Consider the following 17,510-nt stretch of genomic DNA (forward strand, 5'->3'; position numbering starts at 1 on the left):
TGAGCACCACAACTACGAAGCCTGTGCTCCAGAGTCCAAGCTCAGCAACAAGAGAAGCCAGCACAGTGAGAAGCTGGTACAGTCCAACTCGAGAATAGCTCCTACTCGTCACAACTAGAGAAAGCCCGGGCAGCAACAAAGACCCAGCACAGCCACTAAGGAAATAAAGATTTTTTAAAAAATAGAGTGTAACTCTTAAAAAGCCAACAGACAATGACTGTCAATTTGAGACATCTAAGAGACTTTTCTTAATCCCTGTCTTTTTAAATAGCTGCATAGTTGTAAGGTATACATTTGACATTCGTGGGTACTTTCCTTTTAAAAAGTCTCTCCTAAGTTGGTTTTCATGACATTGAACTTGCCTTATCCTTTCAACACTCCTCCCTTGTCTATTTATTCCTCTACTTTTTGCCTGACCGGATCAATGTAGGAATCCCCTGACTGTCCAGCCTTAATCATCTTCTCTTGAAAAATTCATCAAATCATAGGATTTTAGCTAACCACAGCGATCCAGCCCTTAAATCTCTCCTAAGTTCCGCACTTGGGATTTCACACATTGTGTTCTACTAACATCCAAAAGCTACTTGGAGACATAATTTTCTTTCTAAAAGCTATTTTTCTATGTAGCCCACCCGTTCAAGCAGCCCAACTCTGCTGGTCAACCAGTTCAAAATGTTTTGGATCATATTTCAATCTCTCTCACTCTCCTCATCTAAGAAGTTGCCAGATTCTGTTGAAACAACCCCTGAAATCTGCACTCCTATCACTATCAGAGGGCTTCCCAGGTGGCGCTTGTAGTAAAGAACCCGTCTGCCAATGCAGGCAACGTAAGAGATGCTGGTTCAATCCCTGGGTCAGGAAGATCCCCTGGAGGAGGGCAGGACAACCCACTCTGGTATTCTTGCCTGGAGAATCCCCATGGACAGAGGAGCCTGGCGGGCTATAGTCCCTAGGGGTGCAAAGAGACGGACATGACTGAGCAACTTAGCAGGTACACGCATCATCATCAGAAACCTTTGAGAAACCTTCGATCATGTCTTCCCCCAGTGTTCTGGCTCCCAGCTTCCTATAAAACAACTCTACTCACGACATAGCTTTGAGATATAGGACTATGTGACTCCCTAATGCTAATGGGAAGAAGTTCACCCAGTCTAACCTTCTGTGTCTTAGGTTCCTAAAATAGAGCCCCAGCTGCTTCTCCAACCTTACTTCCTGTCCCCTCCATACACTTTCTGATCCACTCATCCTTCCCTATGTAGTTCTGGGGTTTTCCTGACTTCATGACTTTGCCAAGATAGTTATCTATTCTATACAACCAGATCCTGCTGAATTTTCAAAGCACAGGGGCAATGACTGCCTCTGGAAGATTTTTCTAATATCCCCAAGTGAAATTCATCTTCTCTGAATTTCTACACCATCTTATTTTTCAACTCTACGGTGCAACTTTTTTTCTTCCACCTTGTGATATGCAGTTATGTATCAGATAAACCTGTTACCTGACAGAACTCTTTGACAGAAGGAATCACTTCTGATAAATTACTGTAGTCTTCAGAGTACCACGTACTCTGCCTTATACACAGGGGATCCTCCAAAAACACTTGTAGAGTGAGGTTTTTTTCAACAAAATTCTCTTATCTTTTCCCCACAAATTCCAACTGATAATCATAAACTGAATCCAGGACATGTTTGCAGGTCATCTGGTTAATAACTGGTTGTTCAAAGTCAACAGACAGCTCTTAGATGGCTCTGTTTTATCTACATCCTGTAGAGTGGAATGAAGTTAGCAAATCTGTGTAACAGTTATATACTCAAGTAACAGTTATGGAATTGATTCCATCTTGACTTCCCCAATAAAACAAAAGTCTACTTAAAGTGAAGTCTACTTTAGAAGCTCAGAACAAGTTATCCACCTTTAATGTGTATGTATATGAAAGCTGCTCAGTCGTGTCTGATTCTTTGTGACCCCATGGACTGTAGCCTGCCAGGCTCCTCCATCCATGGGATTCTCCAGGGCACAATACTGGAGTGGGTTGCCATTTCCTTCTCTAGGGGATCTTCCCAACCCAGGAATGGAACCCAGGTCTTTCGAATTGCAGGCAGACTCTTTATGATCTGAGCCACCAGGGAAGCACCTTTGGAGGTAGATAACGTGTGGTGAGAAGAAGGAGGAGGAGGAGGAGGAGGAGGACAAGAAAGAGCTTTTAGTACCAATCTCACGAAGCTCTGGACTTTTCAAATGTTTATGTTTCTTACTGACTCTGGGTGAGTAAGCATTACCATCATTTCACATAAGTGGAATAATTTAATCTCTATGCCAGAAAAATACACTCTGCTCTTGATTTAGGATATTATTGAGAATGAATAAATGGCTCCTCACCACAAGTAATTTAATATATAATTTACATCCAAGGAAATAGGAGATCATTTTTCATTTATTAGCTTATTTATCACACCCTTCCATATAGTCAGGTTGGCATCTTGCCCAGACAATGGTCAAAATGCATTGGGATTTAAAAGTGAAAGTCGCTCAGTCATGTCTGACTCTGTGATCCCATGGACTCTACAGTCCATGGAGCTCTCCAGGCCAGATTACTGGAGTGGGTAGCCTTTCCCTTCTCCAAAGGATCTTCCCCACCCAGAGATCAAACCCAGGTCTCCCACATTGCAGGCGGATTCTTTACCAACTGAGCTACAAGGGAAGCCCAACGGTATTTAAACGTTTTGCCATTTACATGACTTCTCTTTATTCAAAAAAATTTTTAAGCTTTTAATACTATCTTCTTTCTAAACTAATAATTTGGTCATCCATTCAAAAACTTTTTTCTTGTGCACCAGGTATTGTACCAGCTCCACTCTTAGGGGCTTACAGTCTACTGGGAAGAAAACAAATAACAACATGGGAACAAATACACTTGAGCGATGGAAGAATTAAAGAGGCTGGTGGTATATATGGCAGAGAGAACATTATTAACTGGAGGAATCAGCTCCCTGACACCCATGGGCTGAGAAGGAGCTAGACAGTCATTGTTCTGGAAAAACGAATGAAAATTCTCAGAATAAGAAAGAGCTGGCATGTTATAGGCAGTGGGGGGAAAAAAGGCAGTGTATTTGAAGACTAATGAGGAAGAAAAATGGAAAAAAAAACAATAAAGTTGGAGAAATATTTAGGAATCAGAACATAGCAAATTATTCATCCTTGGTAAGGCATTTAGATTTTATTCTAAGAGGAAGGGGAAATCATAGACAGGTGTTATGCAAGAGAGTGATGTGTTATAATTTACAGTTTGCAAATACATTTTGGCAACTGGGTGAGAGAGATTCTGGTGTGTTGGGAAGCGGTGAGGATGGGGAAAGTGAGAGGGTGTTGCAGAGCCCAGGCGAAGGGTGATGCAGGCTTCAACAAGGCTGATGCCAATGCCGACAGGGAGAGCTGGCTGAGATCTCCTTTGATGGGGGTGCCTATGGCACTTGCTGCTGGATTATACATGGCAGGTGAGGGAGAGAAAGACCGGGTTCTCTAACAATGCAGCCTAATAGACAACGGAACTGCAGGAGGGAGAGCTGAGAGCAGAACATCAGCTCCGTTTTGAACCTTGTGTGGCTGAGATGCTCTTAAGACAACCAAGGAAAGGTCAATAAGCAACTGACACAGATCTGGCACTTGAGGACAGTTGGCACTAGGACTGTCCATGCTGTAGTCTCCCAAAGGAGATGGCATTCAAAGCTTTGGAAGTCAATGAGCCCACTTAGGAAGAAGTAAATCTTGAGAAAATCTGATACTTATGGTAGGGTAGAAGGGAGAAGCCAGGCAAGTAGGATTATCCAGGAAAGAAGGAGAAAAATATGATTATGTTGTCTTGTAAAATAACAAGGAGAATATTTCATAAAGGAGACCTACTGAGTGGAATCATACTGAAAGTCAGAGTTAAAAAAAAAAAAAAAGATGATAAAAAGCACAAGAGTAGTTTCAGTCAACTTTTGCCAGATCTGCCCTATTCTGTTGACCCAGGCCAATGTGTGGAACACCCAGGGGTGGCAGAACTGGGAGAATAATCTATTCACATTCAGGGAGAACGGCATCTCTCCTTGGGGGTAGAATTCACAGTGATGTTATCTGTGATTTGTACATGCATGCTCAGTCCCCTAGTCGTGTCCGACTCTTTGCAACCCCATTGACTGCAGCCCTCCAGGTTCCTCTGTTCATGGGATTTCCCAGGCAAGTATACTGAAGTGTGTACCATTTCCTACTCCAGGGGATCTTCCGGATCCAGGGATCGAACCTGTATCTCCTGTATTGGCATGTGGGTTCTTTAACCACTGAGGCACCAGGGAAGCCCTATCTATGTAATAAGCGTGTAATAGATCATTCTAGAACCTGTAGGGAGAACCAGCCTAATGAAACATTTGAAGTCTACTAAATCTGCCTTCACTCGGCTTCCCAAGTCTTCATACAGGTGAGCAACTTTCCATTTGATTTTCATTTCCAAGGCCATTCGCTCTCTCCTGGCATCTGGCAGACCCTCCCCCCAACCCCACAACCATGATTTTTCTTTCTATTCTCTTCCCTTCGCCTACACCAAAATATTCACCAAGAACGTTCTGGATGTGTGTTGTCCAATGTAGTGATCACTAATCAGCGTGACTATTTATTAAAGTTCAATGAAATTTACAATTCAGTTTCTCAGCCACGCTAGTCGTATTTCAAGTGTTTAACAGCCATACATGGCCAGCGGCTACTGTGTTGAAAAAGACAGATATGGAACATTCCCATTATCTTTGAAAATACTCCTGAGCGGTGATGTTCTAGACAATGACATTTCCAATGAATCCATTGGCTCTGAGACACATTTTCTTAATACACTGTAAAGATGGTGCTCAATTAAGTAACTGGCCCACGTGAATGGATCTAATTGCATCAGCTACTATTAATACATACTGTCTGCCCAATATTCTTTTCACCTTGTTAATAATAGGAGGACCCTCATTTTTTTTCATGGAGATGCTGATATGTTCATCTGGAAAATATTTGATTACTCAGGCTCCTTTTGACCTAGAGTTGCCCTTAGGACTTAACTCTATTAAGTGAGATAAAAAAGAAAATCCCTTGGGTAAAGTTTCCAGGAAAGCTATTGTCATCTAAAGAAAATGAGACAGACTCAGCTAACGCATATCCTTTGCCCTTTGTCCTATTCTTTTCCCTTTCTTCTTTCCTAAAAGATGGCACAACAGGAGGTTTTCAATGGGCATGAAAGGGCAGAGTGGGAGGGAAGAGAGAAGGTGTGTGGGACGTTGATGGCTCTCAGGCAGTCACCCTGCCATCCATCCAACCCCGAAGTGACAACCGGCAGGCTTATTTGTGTCATTACTTATCGCTGAACACAGTCCTAACTGGCTATATAGTCAGGCCACTCAAGATGGCTGTTCCCTTGCTCTCTGCACATTCCCTGCTCAACCAGTCTCTGCTTCACTCATATGACCATCCAATCCTCTTAATTATACACTTAATCAGTAACGGTTTATGTGCTTGCCTCTTGCCCCAGCCACTGGTCTCTCTGGTAATGATGAGCCAGCGTGATCTCAATTCCCCCTGTAAATGTTAAGCTCCTCCTCCCCGGAGTACCAAAGATTGCTGCCATGTCCTGCCACCTGCCATGTGATGGGTGGGGTGTTGCTCCAGGAACTTTTGTTGTGGACTTGCAAGATTCTCTTGTCCAGGGGCTACCCTGATGGTCCAGGGGTTAAGAATCCACCTTGCAATGCAGGAGACTCAGGTTTGATCCCTGACCAAGGAACTAAGATTCTACACGCTGCAGGGCAACTAAGCCAGCTCATTGCTACTACTGAGCCCGGACACGCCAGACGATCCCGTCAGCCGCAACTAAGACCCAACACAGTCAAAAATAGACAAATAAACATATAAAAAGCAACTCCTTGTCCAATAATCCACTGACGTCTCTGCCACTGTCTCCAGGCTGGGCAATTACAAGGCCTACAGGCCGGCAGGGTGCCTCCCAACACTGGCACATGTACAAGCTCAGGAAAGGGGTCTGCGGTTTTAAGATGTAATTCAGAGACAAGGAGACAATCACGATGCCACTCAGATCATCCAGCTAAGAAAGGCGTGGCCTGAGTCAGTGGTCTGGACCGTCAACATAAGTCCAGGAGTGCCTGGGGGCGGGCGGCGGAGGTGTTACTGCAGTCATACTCTCAGGCTGCCTGATCATCTTCAAATTGCAGCTTCGAACCAAAGAATTCCTAGAAGAAATGTGAACTGATTGTGTAATTAACAGGTGGCTCTTCATTATCCTTTCTTGTTCCTTAAATTGGACTCATAGGCTCATTCCAGGAGCTGAGAGGAAAAAGGAAAGCAGTAAGCAGTCCACTTCTTCTTCTCATCCTGGATATACGGAGTACCAGAGGGAGTTCTCCGGTTAAGCTTGAAAGTGAAAGTGTGAGTCCCTCAGTCATGTCTGACTCTTTGCAACTCCATGGACAGTAGCCCACCAGCCTCCTCTGTCCGTGGAATTCTCCAGGCAAGAATACTGGAGTGGGTAGCCATTCCCTTCTCCAGGGGATCTTGCTGACTCAGGGATCGAACCCGGGGCTTCTGCATTACAGGTAGATTCTTTACTGTCTGAGCCACCAGGAACAATTAAACATATAAGAGCCAACATATAGATACATTTTCCTTATGAAATCTTAAAGTCTAGTGTCACTAAAATACAAATACATCCCAGGGACTATCACTCCAGCCAAAGCTTTTTTTCTCAGTAGTGAGATCTGATAAAAAAAAAATCCATGCATGTGTAGATCACATAATATTTTTGTCATTAATAGAGAATTGAGAAGGTCCACATCAGTCTATGATCACTGAACACTGCTTGTTGCCATTCAGTCACTAAGTCATGTGCAACTCTTTTGCGACTCCATGGACTATATAGCTCGCCAGGCTCCTCTGTCCATGGGATTTTCCAGGCAAGAACACTGGAGTGGGTTGCCATTTCCTTCTCCAGGGGATCTTCCTGACTCAGGGATCGAATTTGGCAGGTGGATTCTTTACCACTGAACCATCACTTTGCTCACCAGTTTAAGTTGATTAAGCGAGGCATAGTCTTCGTGCTGACTCTCTCTGTGCCAGTCACTCTCATGACCCTCATTTTCAGGTTGTAATTTTGGTGTAATCCAAACTGAACTGCTTAAAATTATGCAACTGCTTACATTCACCTTCAGGAATGCTTGCTAACTGATCCCAGCCTACCAGAATTGGTTTAATCACTTGCAGCGTTAATGTTGGTACTTGTCGGTGCTTAGCCATCCAGTTGTTTCTGACTCTTTGTGACTCATTTGGCCACAGCCTGCAGGGCTCCTCTGTCCATGGGATTTCCCAGGGAAGAACACTGGAGTGGGTTGCCATTTCCTTCTCCAGGGGATCTTCCCAACCCAAGGATCGAACTCACATTTCCTGTGTCTCCTGCATTGCAGGCAGATTCTTCCCGTGCTGAGCCTTCCGGGAAGTCCTATTTTTGTTGGAAAGGTGGATGGACATCATTGCCTGTTAGTTCTCACGTGCCCCCTAACTAAGTAGGTTTACATTATTTGGGGTTTTACTTGTTTGCAGAAATGCTCAGGGAGTCCCAGCTTTGGAGTCAGGGATCTGAATTTTGATCTCTGGCCACACACACATTAGATATGTGGGCTTCTTGTCCAGCCCTCCAGATGCAAGGTCAGAGATACTATGACTCAGGGTCTGGCAGTGAACTGAGAAAATTACCCAGATTAGCGATGTCAATTTTGCTTTTTGAAGCCATACCAGAGGGATGATGCTAGTGAGCTTCACGCATGCCTCACGGTAGGATTTGTTTTCCATGGGCTGCCTCGTGATGTTGTTGTTCAGTCACTAAGTCACGTGCAACTCTTTGCGACCCTATGGACTGTAGCATGCCACGCTCCCCGGTCCTTCAGTATCTCTTGAAATTTGTTCAAATCCACGTCCACTGAGTGGGTGATGCCATCTAACCATCTCATCCTCTGTTGTCCCCTTCTCCTCCAGCCCTCAGTCTTTTCCAGCAACAGGGTCTTTTCCAATGAATCAGCTCTTCACATCAGGTGGCCCAAGTACTGGAGCTTCAGCTTCAGCATCAGTCCTTCCAGTGGGTATTCGGAGTTGATTTCCTTTAGGACTGGCCACAGGATGTGGAAACTAAATTCTTTGAACAAAGTAACTGCCACTCTTTCCTCTAGGCACAGAACTGCTGGTTTATATGACATCAACTTCCTAAACATTCTGTAGTTGGTGCTTCAAGAAATCTAAAACAGATGTATTTGGGACTTCCTTGGTGGTCTAGTGGCTAAGACTCTATACTCCCAATGCCCTCTGTGAAGAAAGCGTTCTTTTTTTCAATAAATGGAGACAACAAGACAAAAAAAACATAGTCTCCTCCACCCATCTGACTGCTCAAACCAGAAACTTGTGAGTCACCCCACAAGTCACCCTGCCCCTCACTCATGTCTTTCATTCATGAATATCCATAAACAGGAATTTTACTCCCGGTGGGGTGGGGGGCACTCTTGTCAGGTTCAACTAAACATTTAGATCGACAATTGACACTGGTCTCCTTGGAGGTATGTGGGATGGGACAGGAACCACATCCTGTCAGCTTTCCTCTCCATGGGCATCCTTACAGCAGTTCATGAGGATAACAGCTTTATACTGCGGTCTAGAGATAACCTTTACTTCAGGTTAATGCAGTTCAGATGCCTGGAGATGAACTCCACATTGCACAGATATTGAGGCTTCTCTGGCTTAGAAGTCTTATGCCCCATAGGAGCCCAAAATCTCTTCCAATGATTCCTTAAGCACAGCTTCCAGGAAATTCTCAAGAGACATGCCTATTGGCTGAGACACAACACTCACAGAAAAGCATGGCCTTCCCATAAGACTTTCACAGTTCATTCTTAATCCCTCCCAATCTAGTTGAAATTTATCAGCCATAGGTCACATTGCCATGAGCCACGTGGCCTGGTTGGCATCCACCATACTCATCTGTTTCTGGGGAGCTGGAGGAGGGGTCTAACAGAGGGCCGAGTCCCCTGCAGTGAGTCGAAAGGTTTCAGGAGCCTGTCGTCATGTTGTCTCTAGTATGTTATCCAATACATCACAGGTTTTCCATCCTTACTGTCCTAAATCTAGCTAACCTGCCTGCATCTCTCACCAGGACTCATCTCCTAAAATCACATTTACCCAGCAACCCTACACACACACACTCCTCCCAGCAATCCAGACCTCGCCTGGCAGCCAGGGGTACTTGGTAAACAGAGTGATTGTGCTATTGTCTTGTTTAAACGCTTCTATGGTTTCCGATCAGTCTTTCAGTGAGAGTGAAAGTCACTCAGTCGTGTCTGACTCTGTGACCCCATGGACTATACAGTCCATGGAATTCTCCAGGCCAGAATACTGGAGTGGGTAGCCTTTCCCTTCTCCATGGGGGTCTTCCCAACCAGGGGATCGAACCCAGGTCTCCCACATTACAGGCGGATTCTCTACTAGCTAAGCCACAGTAAAGGCTTTCAAATCAAGAACGTGTTTACAAAATCTATCATATTCTGTCCTCTTTGCTATCTTATCATCTATCACACAGAGTTTCTCTTTGGTTCTCAAAAATCCCTTGACCATGTCATCCTCTCTTTCTGCCATATGCCTGAGCACACTTTGTTCTGTGACTCCTGGGTCAATCCACCTCCCCTCATCCGGCTAAATATTATGACCTGATTACCAAATGTGGTGGTCACGATGTTTAGCTGATTAATACATTTCAAGCACATATTAGTTCCCCTCTCTGGTGGCTCAGACTGTAAAGAATCTGCCTGCAACACAGGAGACCCGAGTTAAATCTCTGGGTTGGGAAGATCCCTGGGAAGGGAATGGCTACCCACTCCAGTATTCTTGCCTAGAGAATTCCGTGGACAGAGGAGGCTGGCAGGCTACATACAGTCCATGGGGTCGCAAAGAGTCAGACATGACTGAGCAACTAACACGCACACACAAGCACATATTAGGCATCGTATAGTTTTGACCAGATATTAAGACATTCGCGAAGGTGTCTGTAGCCTCCAGTCTATGCCAAATCCCCTATCATGTATCTTTTCATTGAATTAGTGCTTCTCCTTTCAGACCATCCGCCTCACTGTCCTTTCTTTGTCAATGCCACCCTTCAAATGTGACCATCAACTCTAATAGATTCATCATGAAATCCCCAGTGCTGGCTAACAGTGGGGGCTCAACAATATTTCCTGAATTAAAGAAAAAATAAATGATTACGTCAGTTTCAACCATGCAGAATATGGAGGAATTTCCATATTGGAAATAAGTAATTTGAATTTGAAGAGTATGAAGCCAGGAGGGAACGATGCTAAGAAATCATCTTGGGAGACACTGACCTTAAGAGAAAACAGGAAGAAGCTGAGGTTATGCAAGGGCAGCAAACAGTCAGCAGAAAAGACATCCAAACGCAATTTATAGGGAAATGCTAAGATTTATTGGCAGGCTCTGAGAGCTTCCCCCAGTGGCTGATAAAGAATCTGCCTGCCAAGCAGGAGATGTGGGTTCGATTCCTGGGTTGGGAAGATCCCCTGGAGAAGGGAATGGCAACTCACTCCAGTATTCTTGCCTGGGAAATCCCATGGACACAGGAGCCTGGAAGGCTACCGTCATGGGGTCACAAAAGAATTGGACATTACTTAGCAACTGAACAAAACCAACAGCTTCCTTCTGCCTCTGAGAGATAAGATAAAGTGATTACAAGAGGAGAGAGAGAAGAAACGGGGTAAGGTGCTTCTGAGGCCCAGGGAGAAGACCATGTCAAGAGGAATCGAAAGCAGAGTAACCACGACCCTATGCTAAAAAGTGGCCACGCAGAATGAGAACTGCATGGCACCTCAGATTTGGGCAACTGGGAACTATGAATAATCCCAGAGAGTCAGTTAGGCAGAATAGTGGGAGACAGAGCAAGTTTCCATGGGTTAAAGATTAAATCGAGATGGGACTTCCCTGGTGGTCCAGTGGTTAAGAATCCACCAGGCTACGCAGGGGACACAGGTTCGATCCCGGTCGGGAACTAAGATCCCATGTGCCATGGAATAACCGAGCCTGCGGGTTACAACTACCAAAGCCTGAGCACTCTGGAGAGCGGGCGCCACAACGAGGGGACCTGTGTGCCTCCAGGAAAGACCCCACACTTCACAACCAAGTCCTGCTGCAGCCAAATGAATGAATATACATTTTTAAAAGTAAACTAAGTGTTCTGCTTAAAAGTCAGTTTCAAACAAAAATGTTTAAAAAAAAAAAAAAAACTGAACCAAGAGGAATGCAACCAGACAGGTCAGAGGTAAAGGTGTCTAGGAGAAATTACAGGCATGCTTGTGTCTGAGAGGCAGTGATGGTCATTACATGAACAAGTATGCAATGAGTATTTGCTGACTTAGTTATGTGCTATATACATGATGGGATAATATGAAATAAGATAATCTTTTCTTATGATAATGGGGATTTTCAGGAATACAGAAACTGGCGATGCATGTGGTGGTTCGAACCTTAAGGGCCAGTGTCATCTTATTTGTGTTACTTCACGCTTGCAAACCCATGAGATGCTTCCCTCTAGGTACCCTGCTGAGTAAGAGCCACTAAAAACACTCCTGAGATGCATGTGGCCACTTTGATTTGGTAGCTTAATGTCAAGTGTGAGGATAAAGATGGCTTTATGCAAAGAAAAAAGCAGACAGTTATCATTCTGAATAAACTGTTATAAAACAGAATTAATAAGCAAACATGAGTTCTGGTCTATGTCCCATAGTTTACAGTAATCCACAGCATAAACTCCACCTGAACTGGCTCTTTCATCTTTTATATGTGTATATAACACTAATGATGGGCTTCCCAGGTGGCGCTCGTGGTAAAGAATCAGCCTGCCAATGCAGGAGACATAAGAGATGTGGGTTCGTCCCTGGGCTGGGAAGATCCCCAGAGAAGGGCATGGCAACCCACTCTAGTGTTCTTGCCTAGAGAATGTCATGGACAGAGGAGCCTGGTGGGCTTCAGTCCATAGGGTCGAAAAGAGTCAGACACGACGGAGGTGACTTAGCACACACACAACACTAATGGCAGTAATATCTATATCTACTTGTGACACATGTGCTGGATACGACCCTGAGTGCTTTATATGCATTAACTCATTCACTCTCACAATAACCCTCCAAGAGACATATAATCATCTTTTATAAGTAGGAGAAATGGGATACGTAAATTGCCTCAGGTTATATTGGGAATAAGTGGCTGGCCAAGGTTGGAACCAAGAGAGCCTCATGTCTGTAGACTTAACTGATGTTATAATTTGCCATTTATATTTCTAAACAGCAAATTACATTTACATAAATGTTTGTGAAGGGAACTTGTGGTCTCCTTATCAATGGGTCTAGTATGCCATATATTTTAATACTGGAATTACTGTATGTTCAAACTTGTTAATTAGCAGCATGTCCCTTGTAATTTCTTTCCAGAGAACAGCAGAGAAAAAAAATGAAATTCAAGGGACTTCGCTGGTGTTCCAGTGGTTAAGACTCCATGCTTCTAAGCAGGGGGACATGGGTTCGATCCCTGGTCAGGGAACTAAGATCCCACATGCTGCCAGGTGCAGCCAAATAAATAAATTAATAATTAAATTCAAGATTATAATAGTCAGTGTTACTCATTCAGTTGTGTCTGACTTTTTGCGGTCCCATGGACTATAGGCTGCCAGGCTTCTCTGTCCATGGGATTCTCCAGGCAAGAATACTGGAGTGGGTTGCCATTTCCTTCTCCAGGGGATCTTCCCAACCCAGGGATAGAACCCAGGTCTCCTGCATTGCAGGCAGATTCTTTACCATCTGAGCCACCAGGGAAGCCCAAAGCCTACTTGATATTCCCAGGCAGGCTCCCATCCAAGTCCTAATCAGGCCCAACCCTGCTTAGCTTCCAAGATCAGACGAGATCAGGTGTGTTCAGGGTGGTATTGCCATCGCTGAGCTATCAAGGAACCCCTATAACAGTCAAGGCTCAAACAATTCCTTCCACAACTGTCTTAAAGAAATCATAATTTGAGGCCAAGTGCAAAACTCACATGGGAAGTGATGTTTCCAGTGAGAATATGAATTACACTTGATCCTCATTATTTGAAGATTCATATTTGAGAACTTGCCTACTCCCTAAAATTTATTTGTATTCCTGAAAATCAACACTCAAAAAGCTTTCCAGGGCATTTGAGAACACAGGGCAAATGGTGAAAAATGGAGGTGTGCAAGGTTCACACTCCCAGCGAAGGTCAAAGAAGGTCATGCTCTGCCTTCTTGGCTCAGTTCTTACACTGAAGACCAGTGTGCTTTTCCCAGTATAGGAGGTGCTAGACTCTTCGCATTTTTGCACCTTCCGTTGGTGATCTAGATGTTTTTGATGGCCTCCAAGTACAGTGCTGAAGTGCTAGCCAGTGTTCCTAAGTGCAAAAAGGCTGTGAGGTCCTACCTTAGGGAGAAACCTGTGAGCCAAAGCATCTTCGTTCAGGCATGAGTTACAGGGCTGCTGGCCATGAGCTCCATGTCAGTGAATCAACTACATGTGACCCAGTATGTCTTCACATAGAAACACACATGAAACAAGATTATGTACTGATTGGTTTTTGAAAATGCCAGGAGCAGAGGTGGGATCCTAGCTAGCCCCATATTTCCCTCAAGAGTCAGTATTTGCCAACTCCTGTGCATGGCACCTTTATAAACCATGTGTGTGTTAGCTGCTCAGTCATGTCTGACTCTTTGCGATCCCCTGGACTGTAGCCACCAGCCTCCTCGATGGAATTCTCCAGGCAAGCATACTGGAGTGGGTTGCCATTCCCTTCTCTAGGGAATCTTCACAACCCAGGCATCGAACCTGGGTCTCCATTGCAGGCAGATCCTTTACCATCTAAGCCACTATGGAAGCCCCTTTATAGACCATAGCCACCAGGAATACCAAGACTAGACTTATCTTGTTGGGGAACACTTCCAGAGCATCAGTGTGGACTGGAAATGATGTGCAGCATTTCTAGCTAGAAGTCACTATGGATACACATGAGCTGACCGCTGATGCAGACATCTCCCCCTCTCCTGGAACTAACCTCCTCCAAGCAGTAGGATTGAGCCACCATCATAGTGAAGATTCACAAGTGAACGAAAAGGAAAGCAAAACCACTACCCACTGGAATGTGTACAGATGTGTGCACTGGCTCCAGTGCAAAATCTGTGCCAGAATGTAAGGATTCATGCTGTCACCTGGGGTGCAGAGCTCGGAGAAAGCAGGAGAAGGTAAGTGAAATTGAGCGTTATATCCACAGACACCTTTTAAATTAACGGTATCATCCTAACCCCAATTCTCTCAAGGACGTTATTCGAATATCAAAGTGAAATTTAAGAACAACCACACGGGAACTTCCCTGGCGGTCCAGTGGTCAAGAATCCACCTTCCAATGTGGGGGACATGGGTTTGATCCCTGGTTCGGGAACTAATATCTCACATGTCGTGAGGCAACTAAGCCTCCAGGTCACAACTACGGAGCCTGCATGCTCTGGAGCCCACGTGCTATAACTAGAAAGCCCGTGCGCCACAGCTAAGGCCTGATATAGCCAAATAAATAAATATTTTTTAAAAAGAACAACATAAAATATTTTCAAGGGAAATTTCCAAGGTGTGTTTCCTTTACATACTTGAAACGTGTTCTGAGATCCTTTGGTCAGTAAAACATGAAATTAAATGCACAGGTGATTTTGCAGAGCGGGTTGCTACCATTTAAGAAAAAGCACTGATAGAATCCATCCGGTTATACAGGTCAAAGATGCTATGCTTATCTGATTAGTGTGTGTCAGGTGCTAGCAGACACACCCAGTGGTATAGAGTCCGCCTGCCAATGTAGGAGATGTCAGGGACTCGGGTTTGATCCCTGGGATGGGAAGATCCCCTGGAGGAGGAAATGGCAACCCATTCTGGTATTTTTGCCTGAAAACTCCCATGGACAGAGGAGCCTGGCGGGCTACAGGCCATGGGGTCACAAAAGAGTGGGACATGACTGAACGAGTACACACGCGGCAGGGCACACAGAGGTAGCAGCAGTGTTTTCCCCAACCCTGAAACACATTCATCCTCGGGTAATTACATTCCGATATCATCTATATTGGGGAAGATCGACCACCTAGGAATTAATCTCTAAATATGAGAGGAAGGATCTTGAAAATCATAGCCAAGGTTCTACCAGGAGAATAAAGATTATTAATAGATCAACACATCCCCAGCTACTGCCTAATCTACTGTGCTTCATCCTGCATACAACCAGAGAGAGGGTGGATTGGATGATCAGCAACATGTAGACCATGTCAAAGAATGAGAATCTGCACTTCAGAAAGGACAGACCACCTGGCAGGAGAGTTGGGGGCCCTTCTGTGGGGGTGTCCCAGCAGCACCATCCTTCTTGTTAAGATGACTTTCACTCAGCACCCCCTGAGGTTCTCTGCCCGGAGGTTTACTCCAGCCACCGAAGCCTGCTCTGATCAGGTACCTGTGGGACAAGCTGGATGTGGCCTGGGAATTAACGCCTCCTAGAAGCAATCCTCAACCCATGACTGATGATAGAATTGTGTGCTTTACTCGGACCTCTAGAGTTTCCTCCTCTGAACTGGGATTAAGCTCCAATTGACCGCAGCAGTAATTGGGTTGATAGCATGGTCTTCATTGGCTGCCCTCTCCATTGTCACGTCTTCCCACTTTCCTACTGGTAACTCATTTCCTTTTCCAATAATCTCTCATGCTCACACATGCTCAGTCATGTCTAACTCTTTGTGACCCCATGGACTGCAGCCTGCCAGGCTCTTCTGTTCCTTGGATTTTCCTGGCAAGAATACTGGAGCAGGTTGCTATTTCTTCCTCCAGGGGATCTTCCCAACCCAGTGATGGAACCCATATCTCCTGTGCCTCCTGCATTGGCAGGCAGATTCTTTACCACTCAGCCACCTGGGAATCCCCTTCCAATAGATGACTTGCATTCAAATCTTAATCTCAGATTCTGACTTCTCATCGTTTTTTTTTTTACAAAAATTCTAGTCTCTAGGGCAATTACATTTCTGATTGTATAGCCTCAAGTCATTGATGTTTAGTTTGTACATTTACAGGTTTGGCTAATGGGAGTCAGTACCCCCCACCCCACCCCCAGGGCACAGACAACTCTGGGTAGATGGACCAAGTGGAGATACGGAGAGTCAAAAATTAAAAAGCTATCACTGTGCGATGTTTTCTCATTTACCTAGTAAACATTTGATCTCATCTAACAAGAAGATATATAGATTCATTTTATCTTGATTTCCTCCCCAAAGCTGGAGAGAAAGAGAGATTCACTGGGGGGAGGGGGATTCATTATTTTATGGGTATGCACATGTAACAGGTCTGTACTATATCAGGTACTTAAGGACAACAATAAAAGGGACTATAGTCTGTTTAGATATTTCTGATGACTACTAGAAGTAAAGGGAAAATCTAAACTAAAAGTAATATTGACATAAAGTACACACAGTTGTATGTCACTCTCGGGAAAACTGTGGTTTAGCGAGAGATCTGTGAACTAAACTCCACAGCTCCTACCGTGGGTCTGGCACTTTGCAGAGATGGGACATTAACGCCTCAAACCTCACTCACTTTTCCGTTTGTGAGACTAGGGTAGGAGGAACAATCTCTGAGGATGGCTGTCATGGGAACCGGGAGAGAAAACACCCGGCCCAACAGTTATTAAAAAGGGCCTTTTCCCTTGGTTCACAGAAAAAGGAAAGAGGAAAATACTTTTGGTGAAATTCCAAGTGTTTTATAGTTGGTTAGAGAGAGAGTTGCTAGACAGCCATACGTGGTGGTCAGAGAGATGACAGAGATGGATGGTCAGCTCTCCTCACTTATATGTGCCTGTGGGGCTTTCCCCCCAATAACAATACCCAATTCATTATGGTAATTATCAATCTAATCACACTAGGACCACAGCCTTGTCTAATTCAATGAAACTAAGCCATGCCCGTGGGGCCACCCAAGACGGGCGGGTCATGGTGGAGAGGTCTGACAGAATGTGGTCCACTGGAGAAGGGAATGGCAAACCACTTCAGTGTTCTTGCCTTGAGAACCCCATGAACAGTATGAAAAGGCAAAATGACAGGATACTGAAAGAGGACTCATTGGAAAAGACTCTGATGCTGGGAGGGATTGGGGGCAGGAGGAGAAGAGGACAATAGAGGATGAGAGGCTGGATGACATCACTGACTCGATGGACGTGAGTCTGAGTGAACTCCGGGAGTTGGTGTTGGACAAGGAGGCCTGGCGTGCTGTAATTCGTGGGGTCACAAAGAGTCAGATACGACTGAGCGACTGAACTGAACTGAACTGAATTATCTTAAAGAGATAGAATTATATTCTGTTTGTGTGATTC

At 44.7% G+C, this 17,510-nt stretch overlaps 1 protein-coding gene and 1 pseudogene across 1 annotated transcript in view; both read right to left on the bottom strand.

Moving 5' to 3' along the window:
* ITGBL1 (integrin subunit beta like 1) overlaps positions 1–17,510 on the bottom strand; it is a 236,817-nt gene that overhangs the window by 13,548 nt on the left and 205,759 nt on the right. The window lies entirely within an intron of this gene.
* Positions 12,935–13,054, bottom strand: LOC138990279 (5S ribosomal RNA; annotated as a pseudogene).

The sequence above is a fragment of the Bos mutus genome, chromosome 12, assembly GCF_027580195.1.
Source record: "Bos mutus isolate GX-2022 chromosome 12, NWIPB_WYAK_1.1, whole genome shotgun sequence".
Classification (NCBI taxonomy): Eukaryota; Metazoa; Chordata; class Mammalia; order Artiodactyla; family Bovidae; genus Bos; species Bos mutus.